At 34.9% G+C, this 14,813-nt stretch overlaps 2 pseudogenes; both read left to right on the forward strand.

The window, feature by feature from the left end:
- Positions 1-797: 797 nt before the first annotated feature.
- LOC143562825 (uncharacterized) lies at positions 798-5,548 on the forward strand (annotated as a pseudogene).
- A 980-nt stretch (positions 5,549-6,528) lies between these two features.
- On the forward strand, positions 6,529-10,316 carry LOC143562816 (receptor-like protein EIX1; annotated as a pseudogene).
- The last annotated feature ends 4,497 nt before the right edge of the window (positions 10,317-14,813 follow it).

Genomic DNA, 14,813 nt, shown 5'->3' on the forward strand with positions numbered 1-14,813 from the left:
ATGTATACATAATACAATGAAACAGAAAAAACCAAAGTTATTATAATGAAAATATGCCAGTATATATTGATGTCCCTAAAAATAACTACACCTACTTTGTTGGTGGGACTAAATTTGTCTCATAATGAACTTAGTGGGAACATTCCAGATAGCATTGGCAACATGAAGGCGCTAAATTCTCTCGATCGATTTCTCAGACAACCAGTTTACCGGGATGATCAAAAGCCTGTCAGATTTGAACTTTTTAAGCATTATGAATTTGTCACACGACAACTTGTCAGGACCACTTCCAACGGGAAATCAGTTGCAAATACTGACCAACCCATCAATTTATGCCAGTAATAGGGATCTCTGTGGTTCACCTCTGCCAAATAACTGCTCCAATCATGATTATCCAATCACCACAACGAGCAAGACCAAATACAAAGATTCTGGTGAACCTTTGGAATGGATTTATTTGAGTGTAATTTGTTGCTTAGCAACATGGTTTTGGGGTGTTATTAGAGTCTTGTTGTTCAAGAGGCAATGGAGATATAAGCTTTTTGTGTTTGCACAGCCATGATATATGTGGTAGTCACCTGAACCCGCTCAATCCGGTTCCGTTTTTTTTTTCAGTTCCGGTTCCAAGTTTGGGTTTTTGTGCACCTCTAGTTGTAGCCCCATACTTTAAAACAGGCTTCATGCTGGTCAAATTAACCCAATCGCAACCCAATTCGGTAATCAAAAATTTTTTGCAATAGGTGGCCCAACCCGGCCCAGTTTAGGCCCAGAATCTAAACATTGATTCACTAAAATTAAAAAGGTAGATAATACGCCTGATCAACTAATTCAACTAGCCCGTTTAGTCATAGTCTAGAAAATCAGTAAACAGTTCACTTAGTTAAACGCTTACAAGGAATTATATATTATATAGCCAATATTAAAGAAAGAAACTAAAAAAAAAAAGAAATTATACACAAACAAGAAAAAATAAAGGCAAATGGACTAGCAAACTAATTAAATATTGGCTGTATTATAATAAATTACAATTGTGGCGTGTGAAAAATAGTAGCAACTGAGTTCTTGACGGTTTGGTTACTTTTCAAATATTTAACTAGCTATAAAAGGGTTATAAATCTTCTACTTGAAAAAAAAATGATAAATATTAATATTTTTCAAGAAAACAAAAGGTGGGCCAGGATAGAAGAAATCAATTTTGTGGACAAAAATTCTGCACTGATCATCCACAACGACTTGCAAAGTCTTCCATGGGCCATCAACACAATTATCACTTCTTGTAATTTATTCATCATAGCAACTCGTATTTCGTCTCATATCTCTAAAAAGTTGTGGTTGAATCATGGGAAATCAATGTGTTTTGTGGCTTCATTTCATTTTCTTAAGCATGTTTATGGTTGCAACCACTTGCTTGGGTCCTCAAAATTTGACGGCAAGCTGCCATGAGCGAGAGAGACTAGTACTGCTCAAGTTCAAGTATAGTGTCAAAGATGAATTCAATATGCTGTCATCATGGGTTGGTGTAGATTGTTGCTCATGGGACAGAGTTCTTTGTGATGGTGCAGGAAGAGTTGTCGGTCTTCATCTCAGAGGAAATGCATGGGGACTTTCTTCTTCCTGTTGGCTTACTGGAACCATAACTAGTGGGAACGGCGACTTAGTTAATGAAAAGTCCTACTTACTTGCTGAATATGTTACCTCTTCTTTGGGAGATATGAGACTTTTAACGTATCTAGACTTCTCTTCTTTGGCAGATCTGAGGCATTTAAAATATATAGACTTGAGCGGAAATGATTTTCAAGGAAGGCGGATCCCTGAGTTCATCGGCTCATTGAAACAGTTAAGTTACCTCAATCTCTCTAATTCAGGTTTTAGTGGTCATATTCCCCATCATATTGGAAATCTTTCAAATTTGAAAGTTTTTGATCTTAGTACATTATCAGACATGCAATTATTGGAGACGAATGATATGTCATGGATTTCTGGCCTTTTGTCACTCGAGTGTTTTGACTTATATGGAGTCAATATTAGCGGGGAAAAAAATCGTGACATGGTGTTTTACATGATTCCTTCAGTAATACACTTAAGCTTGTCGTGCTGTGGACTTTCATATGCTGATCTTGCAGGTCCTCATCTTAATTTTAGTAGAACCCTTCCCAACATCAAATACCTTCAGCTTAAGGACAACGCAATTAAAGGCCGATTTCCTTCAGTTATAGCAAACATGAGTTCCCTAGTATCCCTTGACCTTTCAGGAAACCTTTTAAATTCATCTAATCCTTTCATGCCTAGCCTTCTAAAGCTTGATCTATCTAATAGTGTCAATATTGGGCTAATTGACCATATTGGTATATGGAGATGGTGTAACCTGAAAGAATTGATTGTTTCATCTAGTAATCTTAAAGGAGCAATGATTGGACCATCAACAAATGAATCCATATGTTCTCGATATGCTTTAGAGATGCTGGATTTATCTTGGAATGAATTAAGTGGTTCAATTCCAAAATCACTTGAAAGCTGACATGTTTAAGAGCATTACATCTTGAATCAAACACATTAATCGGTCCAATCCCTGAAGCTCTGGGGAGATTAAGATTTTTAGAAGTATTAGATCTATATTCCAACCAGTTAGATGGTCCCATTCCAACTTTCCCTGGGCAGCTAACCATACTGGAACTTTCCTATAATCACTTGAATTGCTCGATTCCAGAAACCTTCGGAAGTTTAACAGCTTTAACATGTTTAAATCTTCAAAACAATCAGTTAACAGGCCCAATCCCAACATCTCTAGGAAGACTAAACTCATTGCTTACATTGTAGTGTCTTCAAATATGTTAAATGGGACTATTCCAGTTTCAATTGGCCAACTCTCCAAACTAGTTGAATTAGATGTGTCCAACAATTCTTTAGAAGGAGTGGTTTCGGAAGCCCATTTTGCTAACCTCTCGATGTTGAAGTACTTGTACACCGGTTCTAATAATAACTTGATCCTCAATATCTCACATGAATGGATACCTCCATTCCAATTAGACGGTGTTTACCTTAGCTCTTGCAGGATTGCAAATGGGTTTCCACATTGGTTGCAAACTCAAAGGAAGCTTACAGATTTGGAATTGTCTAATGCTAGCCTATATGGACTTCTACCAACATGGTTGCGAAAGATGCGCACCATTTATTTCTTAAATCTCTCTCACAATAAATTCAGTGGATCTTTGTTAAACCTTCCTATTAGCGAACATACCCATTATTTTCTTATACAGGAAAACCTTTTCAATGGGTCAATTCCAAGGTCTCTATGCAAAGGAACAGAGCTACGCCTTTTCGATGTTTCCAGGAATGTGATATCCGGAGATATTCCTGATTGTTTGCAAAATCTACAACAAATGAGTGTGTTGATACTTAGCTCAAACAGGTTGTCTGGAGTTCTTTCAACTTCTTTAGTAAATATTTCATCATTGGTATGGTTAAAACTAAATGACAATAAATTTAGTGGCGAACTTCCTCAAGATTTACGGAATTTGACGTCCTTAAAAGTTATAGATTTGGGCAATAACGAATTCTCTGGAAACATACCAAAATGGATTGGAGAAAATCTTACAAATTTGATAGTCCTTAGGTTGCATGAAAACAACTTCATGGGAAGAATTCCTCAATCTTTGTGCAAATGTTCAAATCTTCAAATTTTGGATGTAGCACACAACAAGTTAATAGGATCCATCCCTCATTGTTTTGGAGAGCTGATTGGGATGATTGAGGCAAGTCAGGGAGATATTCTTGACGGAAGTAGTGCATATATTGATGACATTGCGTTAGCACAGGTCATGAAAGGAATCCAACTTGAATACACAAAAACTTTGGGTTTAGTTTATAACATGGACCTTTCAAGCAATAAGCTTATAGGACAAATTCCTTTGGAGATAACTAAACTTATCTTGTTGCTGGGTCTCAATTTGTCTCATAATCACCTCAATGGGAGTATTCCAAATACCATTGGGAACATGAAGGCATTAAATTCTCTCGATTTCTCAGACAACCAATTTACCGGGATGATCCCTTCAAGCATGGAAGCGTTAAACTTTATGAGTTGTTTGAATTTGTCACACAACAACTTGTCGGGACGAATTCCAACAGGAAATCAACTGCAAACACTTACCGACCTGTCAATATATGCTGGTAACAGGGATCTCTGTGGTGCCCCTCTGCCAAACAATTGCTCTAATCATCAAAATCCACCAACTACAAGAAACAACAAATACAAAGACGGTAATGAAACAAAGAAGGTATGGTTTTACGTCGACATAATGTGTGGATTTGCAACAGGTTTTTGGGGTATTATTGGTGTCTTGCTGTTCAAGAAGCAATGGAGGTACAAGCTTTTTATGATTGCAGACATAACCATGGACAAGGTATATGTGGCAGTTGCACTGAGATTTTCCAAGATTAAAAATGACAAAGAAGACAAATAAATTCTTATGAATCATGTATTTGTAGCAGTTATTATTATGCTTCAGTACTTTTGTTGTTCTTTATGTTTGTAACATGCGTATGTATTAAGATCTGCTGTGTATCAGTTCGTATTACGATCGACCAGCACCACCACCGCCATGACAGCTCTCCTTCTCCACGCACCACCACGAGCCCTCCCCGCACCTTCAGTATCACCATTATCTCATTTGAAACTTTATAATTAATTGAGTGAGTTTGTATTTTTCAAGCCTTGACAGCCAACATTAATATATTTGAAACTGTCAACATTATATATGTTTAGCAATGCTCGAACATTTTATATGCATCCAACTAAACAGAGACAGCAAGAGTTACATCACCAGCGACAAAATAAATAGGTTGATGACTTCTAAATCAAGTTTATACTACCATTCACAAAAAAATCATAAACTGGTTTTGTTTTATTTTTTCATAAATTAGATTGTGTGTCCCAGAATTGTTTATTACATTTTCTTAAGAACATATGCATAAAATAAAAATTCTAAAAACACCAAAGTCGCTAGAAGGAATATATACACCTTAACTTTCATCATAAGAATCCACATTCAAATTACAATATTTTTACTTACCTGAAACTGAGTTGCTGTTAAAACATGGGGTCACCGGATCAAATTCTTTCTAGTTATGCCACTGAACTTTCTCTATCATCATTTGATTAATTTCTTAAAAAAAGATCCAATTACAATAGGGAGGTGGATAAGTGGGCAACAAGCTGCTCCGCCACCCCCTTTTGAAATATGTTGACTAACAAAACCAGCCAACCAGCCAGGCGGCACTCGGTTGGCTGCATCAAGTTTCTTAAGTAATTCAACACTATCATAAACTCTATTCATCTCAGTGGATGACCTTGGCTGAATATGTTGACTAACAAAACCAGCCAACCAGCCAGGCGGTACTTGGTTGGCTGCATCAAGTTTCTTGATATTAGACATACATTTCAAACGTGAAAGCTTCTTATTATTGTAGTAATTGCTCTATCAGTAGAAATAACACAAAAGTTATTGAATACCATTGCGGAAGAACAATGTAACTGAAGCAACATGGGTCCGGTTAAGACAACATAGTCTGACCAGAATGAGGCGTCGGGGCTCTCCAAATTTAAAGAGTGCGGTAGCCTAAATACAAGAAAGTCGCCGTTTTAAAAAACAGAACAATGTAACCGATAAGAAAAGCAAACAGGGATACGGTTACTTCACCAATTTTGTTTCTTGAGTGAATTCTGCGTCAAAGAAAGTCAAACCAGGCTTTTTATGAAGCCTGTTCGGGTTCCAACACGGTTTTTGAGGTAAAAAGGATTGGTTTTGACTTTTGACCATTTTGAAACCGAACTTAAGCAGTTTTAAATTATGGGGTTACAATACGATTTCAACCCTACGGTTTGGTGAATTGGTTTGGGTGCAAATCAAATTCGACTAAACCAGTTTCCAAGTGAGTTCGGCCCGGCTTTAAAACCAGGTTCGGTTTTTGAGCTTTGCTAAGGCCCATTTATTATACTTAATAAAATCTAAGGCCTATTTAGCCCAACACTTTAATTATTGGCCCAAAAGTTTATGGAGAAAATGAGATTCGAGACATCATCATTGATTCTTCAAGTTTCTTGTTATTTTTGTTAATAGCACGAAAGGGTTAACTTGGAATTTTCATTTCTTCAAACATTATGTTGCTTATCTTTGCCACGAAGTGCAGAAGGGACGAATTTTTTTACATGTTATATTTATGTTAGGCCATGTGTTAATGCAAATGTGAGTGGGCCACGGCGGCTCGTAGTGGAACCGTCACATCCAGAGCGCTACTATGCACGAGTAGGCGTATGTGAAAGGGCTAGCAGGCGCTGGGGCAAAAATCTGACCATCGCTTTTATGAAACTTACACACGTGTAAATCATGTGTAGGAATGTGTAAATCTAAAAAATAACATAATAACATTCACATGTGTTCGTAGTTGTTTACTAGTACAAAGAAAAAACGGTGTCGTGAATTCAGATTTGTAGATGATTAAGCAAAACAGAAAATTAACACGCACACACACACACATTTTAGCAGATATATAATCTAGTGGCATCTCTTGCTTCCAAAACTCGTGTGAAGACCATTTTATTTTTTTGTATGAATACAGCCAAAAATGAGTTATATGTAAACCTTCCATTTGGAAATACATGTTCATGAATATATTATTGATAAAAGAAATAAAATTGGTTGTCGAGATAATGAAAAGTAGCCCAGGACAAAAGAATTTGAACTTTGAAGATACGTGGATACAATTTGTCCACTGAAAACCCACTTCCATGGGCCATAACTCATAATAACTCATCATTATAACTCATCATTATAACTAATGACTAATTACTAGTGATCCATCTAACAATTATTAATTAAGGTAGTTTTGGACTTTTTTCATCATTAACTCATATTTCGTTTCATTTTCCTATAATTTTGAGGTTGAATGATGGGAAATCAGTTGGGTCTGGGGCTTCATCTCTTTATCTTAAGCGTTTTTTTAAGTGCAACCATGTACACTTGTTTGGGCGCTCCAAATTCGAGTGTAACCTGTCATGAACGAGAGAGATTAGCACTACTTGAGTTCAAACAAAGCGTTAAAGATTACTTCAATGTACTCTCATCATGGAATGGAATTCATTGTTGCTCATGGAAAGGAGTAAGTTGTGATGGTGTTACCAGAAGTGTTGTTAGCCTTCATCTCAGGGGAAATTACAGGGAATTTTATGAAGATGACGTCAAAGAAAGTTACTACTTAGTAGGTGAAAAGGTGAGCACATATTTGGCCGAGTTGAGGGATCTGAAACGTCTAGATTTGAGTGGGAATAATTTTCAGCAAAGTCGAATTCCTGAATTCATTGGATCTTTCAAACAGTTAAGTTACCTCAATCTTTCTAATGCAGGTTTTTCTGGTAATATTCCTTGTCACATTGGAAATCTTTCCAATTTGAAGATTATTGATCTTAGTTCATACGGATATACGCAGTGGAAGACGATCATGTCAAATGATATGGCATGGATTTCCGGCCTTTCCTCACTCGAGCATCTTGACTTGGGTAACGTAAATCTTTCTCGAGCAAAAAACATAGATATGGTATTGTACATGATTCCTTCTTTACAATATTTAAGTTTGCAGCTTTGTAGCCTTTCTAATACTCATCTTGGTATTCCTCATAATTCAAGTAAAATACTTCCCAACATTGAACATCTTGATCTTAGCTGGAACTTTTTTGAAGGCGAGCTCCCACGCTATTTTCATAACCTTACTTCCTTAACTCCTTGATCTTTCATCCTATAATCTTAGTCTGGCGTGGAACTCAATCAAATTGCTAAACCTCATCCCTTCTTTATCGGAATTGCATTTGTCAAGGTGTGGGCTTCATTATGCCCCTCTCTCACCCAATTATTTTAATTTCAGTTCCCATTCTTACATGCATTATATGGATCTTAGCCATAACTCAATTGAAGGTAGATTTCCGTATGAACTAATGAACATCACTTCCCTCAAAGTCCTTGACATTTCAGGTAACAAGTTGAACTCGTCAATTCCAACCATGCCTAACCTTCTAAAGCTCGATGTTTCTGAAAATAACTTTGAGCACATCGAGCTTGTTGGGATATGGAGACAGTGTAATCTGAAGGAATTACGTTTATCATATAATATTTTTGATGGAGAAATGACTAACCCATCAACAAACATGTCTGAATGTTCCCAATATGCTTTAGAAATGTTGTATTCATCTCAGAATCAGTTAAACGGTACGATTCCAGAGTTACTTGGAAGACTAACCAATTTAAAAGCCTTGTATCTCGGGTCCAATAGTTTTTCAAGTTCAATACCTAAAGCTTTGGGGAGACTAAGATCATTAGAAGTATTAGATCTTTCTGATAATGAGTTAACTGGTCCCATTCCTACATTTCTTGGAAAAATTACTAAACTCCGCCTTTCCGGAAATCAACTTAGTGGTAATATCCCAGAATCATTGGAAAGATTAGCATGTTTAACTGAGTTGAATCTAGAGTACAATCAGTTAACAGGTCCAATCCCAACTTTTCTAGGAAGACTAGCTTCATTACAAATATTTTCCGTGTCTTCAAATTTATTATATGGGACGATTCCAGTTTCAATTGGGAAACTCTCCAAACTAGTTCAATTAGATGTGTCCAACAATTCTTTAGAAGGAGTGATTTTTGAAGCCCATTTGTTAACCTGTCAATGTTGAAATACTTGAAAACAGATTCAAATCATAAGTTGATCTTTAATATCTCACATGAGTGGACACCTCCATTTCATTTAAGAAGTATTGTACTCAGTTCTTGCAAGATTAACCATGGATTTCCACAGTGGTTGAAAACTCAAAGAAATCTTGAGGAGTTGTTGTTGTCTAATGCTAGCCTATTTGGACATCTACCACCATGGTTGCCGAATATGCCCATTTTTATGTTAGATCTCTCTCACAACAAACTCAGTGGATCTTTTAAAAACCTTCCTTCTAGGGATCCTATCCATGGGATTGAACCTGGAGAAGATTTATCTATTTTTCTTCTTCTGGATAACTTGTTTAATGGGTCAGTTCCAAGGTCACTGTGCAGAAGAACATACTTGGAATTTCTTGATGTTTCCATGAATGGGTTATCTGGAAATATTCCAGATTGTGTAAAGAATCTACAAGAAATGAAGGTGTTGATACTTAGTTCAAACGGGTTGTCTGGAGTCCTTCCGAGATCTTGGGGAAGTATTTCTTTGGCATGGTTAAAACAGAATGACAATAACTTCAATGGTGAGCTTCCACGAGATTTAGGGAATTCGAGTTTGTTAACTGTTTTGGATTTGGGCAAAAATGAATTCTCCGGAAACATACCAAAATGGATAGGAAAAGAACTTCCAAACTTAAAGGTTCTCACCCTGCGTAAAAACAATTTCACAGGAGGAATTCCTCAATCTTTGTGTACATGTTCCAACCTTCATATTTTGGATGTTGCACAACAACTTAACAGGATCCATCCCTCGTTGTTTTGGAAAGTTGAGTGGGATGATTGAGGCAAGACAAGAAGATTCTAGATTTACATGTTTATATGACAGCATGGAGGTGATTCAAGTATTGAAAAGAATTGAGCTTCGGTATACAAAAACTTTGGATCTTGTTTTTAACATTGACCTTTCAAGTAATAAACTTACCGGAGAAATCCCCCAAGAGGTAACTTCACTTTTTATGTTGGTGGGCCTCAATTTGTCTCATAATCACCTCAGTGGGAGTATTCCAGATAGCATTGGAAACATGAAGGCGCTAAATTCTCTCGATTTATCAGACAACCAATTTACTGGGATGATCCCTTCAAGCATAGCAGCTTTAAACTTTTTGAGCAGTTTGAATTTGTCACAGAACAACTTGTCCGGACGAATTCCAACAGGAAATCAATTGCAAACGCTTACTGACCCGTCAATATATGCTGGTAACATGGATCTTTGTGGTGCCCCTTTGCCAAAAAATTGCTCTGCCCTCTGCCAAAAAATTGCTCTAATGATGAAAATCCACCAACTACAAGCAAGAACAAATACAAAGAATCTAATAAGCCAAAGAAGGTATGGTTTTATTTTGACATAATGTGTGGATTTGCAACAGGTTTTTGGGGTATTATTGGTGTCTTTCTGTTGAAGAAGCAATGGAGGTACAAGCTTTTTATGATTGCAGAGGTAACCATGGATAAGGTATATGTGGCAGTTGCATTGAGAGTTCCCAATATTAGAAGGACCAACAAAGACAAATAAATTCTTACGAGTCATGTATATATTGTAGTTACTATTTTGCTTTTCAATACTTGTGTTGCTATTTATGTTTGTATCATGTATATGTACTAAGATCTGATGTGTATCAGTTCGTATTACGATTGACCAACACCACCACCACCACCGCCATGACAGCTCTCCTGCTCCATCCACCACCACGGGCCCTCCCCTCACCTTCAGTATCACCATCACCTCATTTGAAACTTTATAATTAATTGAGTGAGCTTGTATTTGTCAAACCTTGATAGCCAACATTAATATATTTGAACTGTCAATAAGGATATGCTATATATGTTTAGCAACGCTCGATCATTTTATATCAATCCAACAAAACAGAGACAACAAGAGTTACATCACCAGCGAAAAAATAAACAGGGAGATAACTTCTAAATCATGTTTACAGTACCATTTACAAAATGTCATAAACTAATTTTTTATTTTATTTTCTCAAAAACAGATTGTCTGTCAATGAAATTGCAGGTTACATTTTCTTAAGAACATATACATAAAATAAGAATTAAATACACCAAAGTCTCTAGAATGAGTATACAGACGGTAACTTTCATCAATCCACTTTCAAACTGCAATTTTCTCATAAACTCTATTCATCACAGTGGATGACCTTGGCTGAATATGTTGACTAACAAAACCAGCATTTGGCTGCATCAAGTTTCTTGATATTAGAAAGCTTCTTATCATTTTGGCAGTTGCTATACCAGTAGAATTATGACATTAACTTTTACTTGAAATATGTCCCTAGACATACATTTCAAATGTGAAAGCTTCTTATTGTTGTAACAGTTGCTCTATCCGATAGGCACCCGGTCGGGTCACCAGATTCAAACCTTCTGCCCCAGGATCCGGTAAAGAAATGGGTCAATTTGGGAATGGTGTTTTGTTTAGCTCTCCCACGTTTTTATTTCACAAGTGCAATGTTTTTATTTTATTTCCACTTATTTTATTTTATTTTGATTTAGTCAAGGTAGTTGTGTTTAACTCCAAAAGTGTAGGAAACATGGGGTGGTAGTTCTTCTATCTTCTTGTTTTTATGTACTGTAACTTATTAATGAAAGGGTATTTTTGAATGTTCAACTTTTATTCTCTCACTTGAGAGTAATTTTCCATTCCTCTCCTAGTCTTAGCAATAGTGGGGGAGGGGGGGTCGTTATATATTATTTGTTTTTAATATTTATATTTTTTTGAATTTTTAATATTTTATTGTATGAAAGTTAATAATTATACTTATAGTTTGATATTAAATTGTTTCACAAATAAATGAGATGTTATAACCCGGTTTAAAAATTATATGGGTTTGATGAGACCGAAGACCCATTTATTTTGTTACTATAAAATTAGTTTTTTAATTATAAATAACATATATATATATTTTAAATAAATCAGATATTAATTTAATGTATATTCCTACTTTATAAGATTTTTGTATCAAATATTTGGTGAGATTAGTTTTTAATTTAATGAGATGTTATAACCTATTTAAGAAATATTTGGGTTTGATAAGACTCATACCCGTGAATTCGGGTCAAATGCATGAGAAGCCTCTATTTAAAAATCAAGCAAATCTGGTGACTAAAAACAATGGGGCGACCACATCATGACACGTAGGATTTTTATGTTTTCATTTATATATATTATAGATAATATAGAATATTTAAAATTGTATCTAGATTGATACCATAAAAGTGGTTGATGGCATCCAAATTGATTGATTATTATTGATGAATAATATCTCCTTATATAGTGGAGGAATCCTAACTCTATACAAATACAATTAAGGAAAAGAGATCATAACAAATCTAGATACAATTTCAAATCTTCTATATTATATTTGAATATATATATATATATATGTATATATCTAACTATCTATATAATTGTCTACCATTAAATCCTATGTGTCGCTCCCACATTGCTCCCCACCCCATCTAAAGCCACCATACACTACAAGAAATTTGTTCTGACATGACCGCTCTTATACCGACCACAAATGTGGTCGCTATAGAACACCTGTACCGACCACATGCGGTCACTATAGGTTTTGACCAGATTTCACTTATGACAAACCCTTTACCGACCACATATGGTCGAGATAGATTTAGCGGGAAGTTTGGCTCTTCGCGAAATTTTATTCCGACCACATGTGGTCGGGAAAAAGTAAATATCTTTTATTTTTGTTCTTTTGCCGTTAGCTGTGTATATGTGTTTTTACAACACCTATACCGACCACATGTGGTCGGGATAGGTTGGTTTAATATTAATTAAAATTTTTGTTTAAGTAAGCGGGAGGGATGAATTTTAAGCGCCATCTAAAAACCTTTTCCCGACCACATGTGGTCGGGATAGGTTGGTTTTATTCTAATCTTTATTGTTTTTAATTTGGCGGGAATATCATGTTGCGGAGGAATATAGTCTGACAACCTTTTCCCGACCACATGTGGTCGGGATAGATTTCCTTCAATTTTGATTTTGTTTTAAATTTTTGAGTGGCATCTAAAATCTTTTTCCTGACCACATATGGTCAGGATAGGCTTTGTCTTATTTCAAATTTTATTTAAATTTTTTGGATGCAAGATCGTTTCGATAACTTCTATCTCGACGATATGCTATCAACATATGTTTCTTATATAAACTAAATAAAATGACAACGTATTGGCTGTTCTTTTCTATGATGACATGTTGTCGAGACAAGTTCTTTTTATGTATTTTAGATTTATTATTTCACCATAGTTTGTAATGCTAAATGTCAAAAATTTGTTGGTTCTTACCATTCCTAGGAAACTCCTTATTCTTATTTGAACCCTTTTCTATATGCATATGTCTATGTATTGTGTAGAACTCTGTATATGTTTGTATATGTCGATGAATGTGTGTATAATATGAATGTTTATGTTTGTGTATTGTGTATAACTATGTCTTGTGTATGAATGCACGTACTTATGCCTGTATGTGTGTATGTCTATGTATGTATGTATGTATGTATGTATGTATGTGTATGTATGTGTGTATGTATGCGTGTGTATGTATGTATGTACGTCTATGTGTGTGTGTATGTATGATGTATCATATGAATGTATATGTATGAGTATATGCATATGTGTGTGTAAATGCATATGTATGTATGTATGTATGTGTGTGTGTATGTATGTATGTATGTATGATGTATCCATATGAATGTATATGTATGAGTATATGGATATGTGTGTGTAAATGCATATGCTTATGTATTGATATGTTTTGTGTGTGTATGTCGATGTATGTGTGTATATGTATATGAATGTATATGTATGCTTATTGTGTATAAGTATGTCATGTGTATGAATACATGTATTGATACATGCATGTGTGTGTGTGTATGGATGCATGTATCCATATCAATGTATATGTATGAGTATACGTATATGTGTGTGTAAATGCATATGTATGTCTATTGTGTATTGCTATGAATTTGTATGTGGAAACGTGTATTGATATATGTGTGGATAATCAGTCTTCTGGTTTAATGGCATTGGATGATGGTTAAGATTTGGAATTCTCAAGGTGCTTGGCTCGAAACCTTAAGGGGGGGGGGGGGTGGGTTTCAGTTATGAAGCATGACGATTGTGAATCAGAGCGGGGTTTTGATGTTTTTTGTTGCAGAAACTAGCTACATTATGAGCTTTGTCCTTATTTCAGGTTGATTGTATATTTAGGGTTGTCATGGCATGTACCGAAGGACTGATTTTCACAAGTGTTGATTTTTACTGTTGATGAATATATATATATATATATATATATATATATATATATATATATATATTTTATATATATATTTTTTATAACGTTGATGAATTTTCAAAGTTAATTACAAAGTATTAATACTGTAATATATTTGTTAAATATAATAAATAAGACAAACTACACCTATATGGTAAATACTTTTGATACTACACTATATTGGTAAATAAGTTTTCTAAGTACACAATTTTAAGAGAAATGGTCAATACAAGTCAAAGATGGTTAATATTCTGTTAAAAGGAAGTTAAAGAAGTACAACCATTCTTCACCACTCACATTAACATCATTGAAAGAATCAAATTAGAATATTTTAACTAATTTGATTGTATTTTGTATATATTAAAGGGAATATATCATAGAATAGTAACCAACTTTCAAAAGTGTTCCAATTAAGTCACTCATGCATATTTTTCTTAAATCGGGTCACTAAATCTTCAAATCGAGTCTCATCGATTTTTTTTGTTTGTTAAGAAAGAATTGGAGGATAAGATGTGGGGGTCGGAATTTGCAATATAGGTAGTTATATTTTTAAAAAACTAAAAAACGCTTATTATATTAAAATTCAAAAATAAAAAATAAAATCCACATCGCCACTCAACGTTAACATCAAAAAAAAGATTAAAATATTTTCTATGTGAAACAAAAATTAAAAGCGTTAAAAAAACATGTTAAAACCTTTAATTTAATAAATATGAAAGTTGAGTAACCTAATTGGAACACTTTTTAAAGTTGAG

The sequence above is a fragment of the Bidens hawaiensis genome, unplaced genomic scaffold (genome assembly GCF_021521415.1).
Source record: "Bidens hawaiensis isolate Kalapana, Puna unplaced genomic scaffold, B.hawaiensis_p1.1 tig00021177_1, whole genome shotgun sequence".
Classification (NCBI taxonomy): domain Eukaryota; kingdom Viridiplantae; phylum Streptophyta; class Magnoliopsida; order Asterales; family Asteraceae; genus Bidens; species Bidens hawaiensis.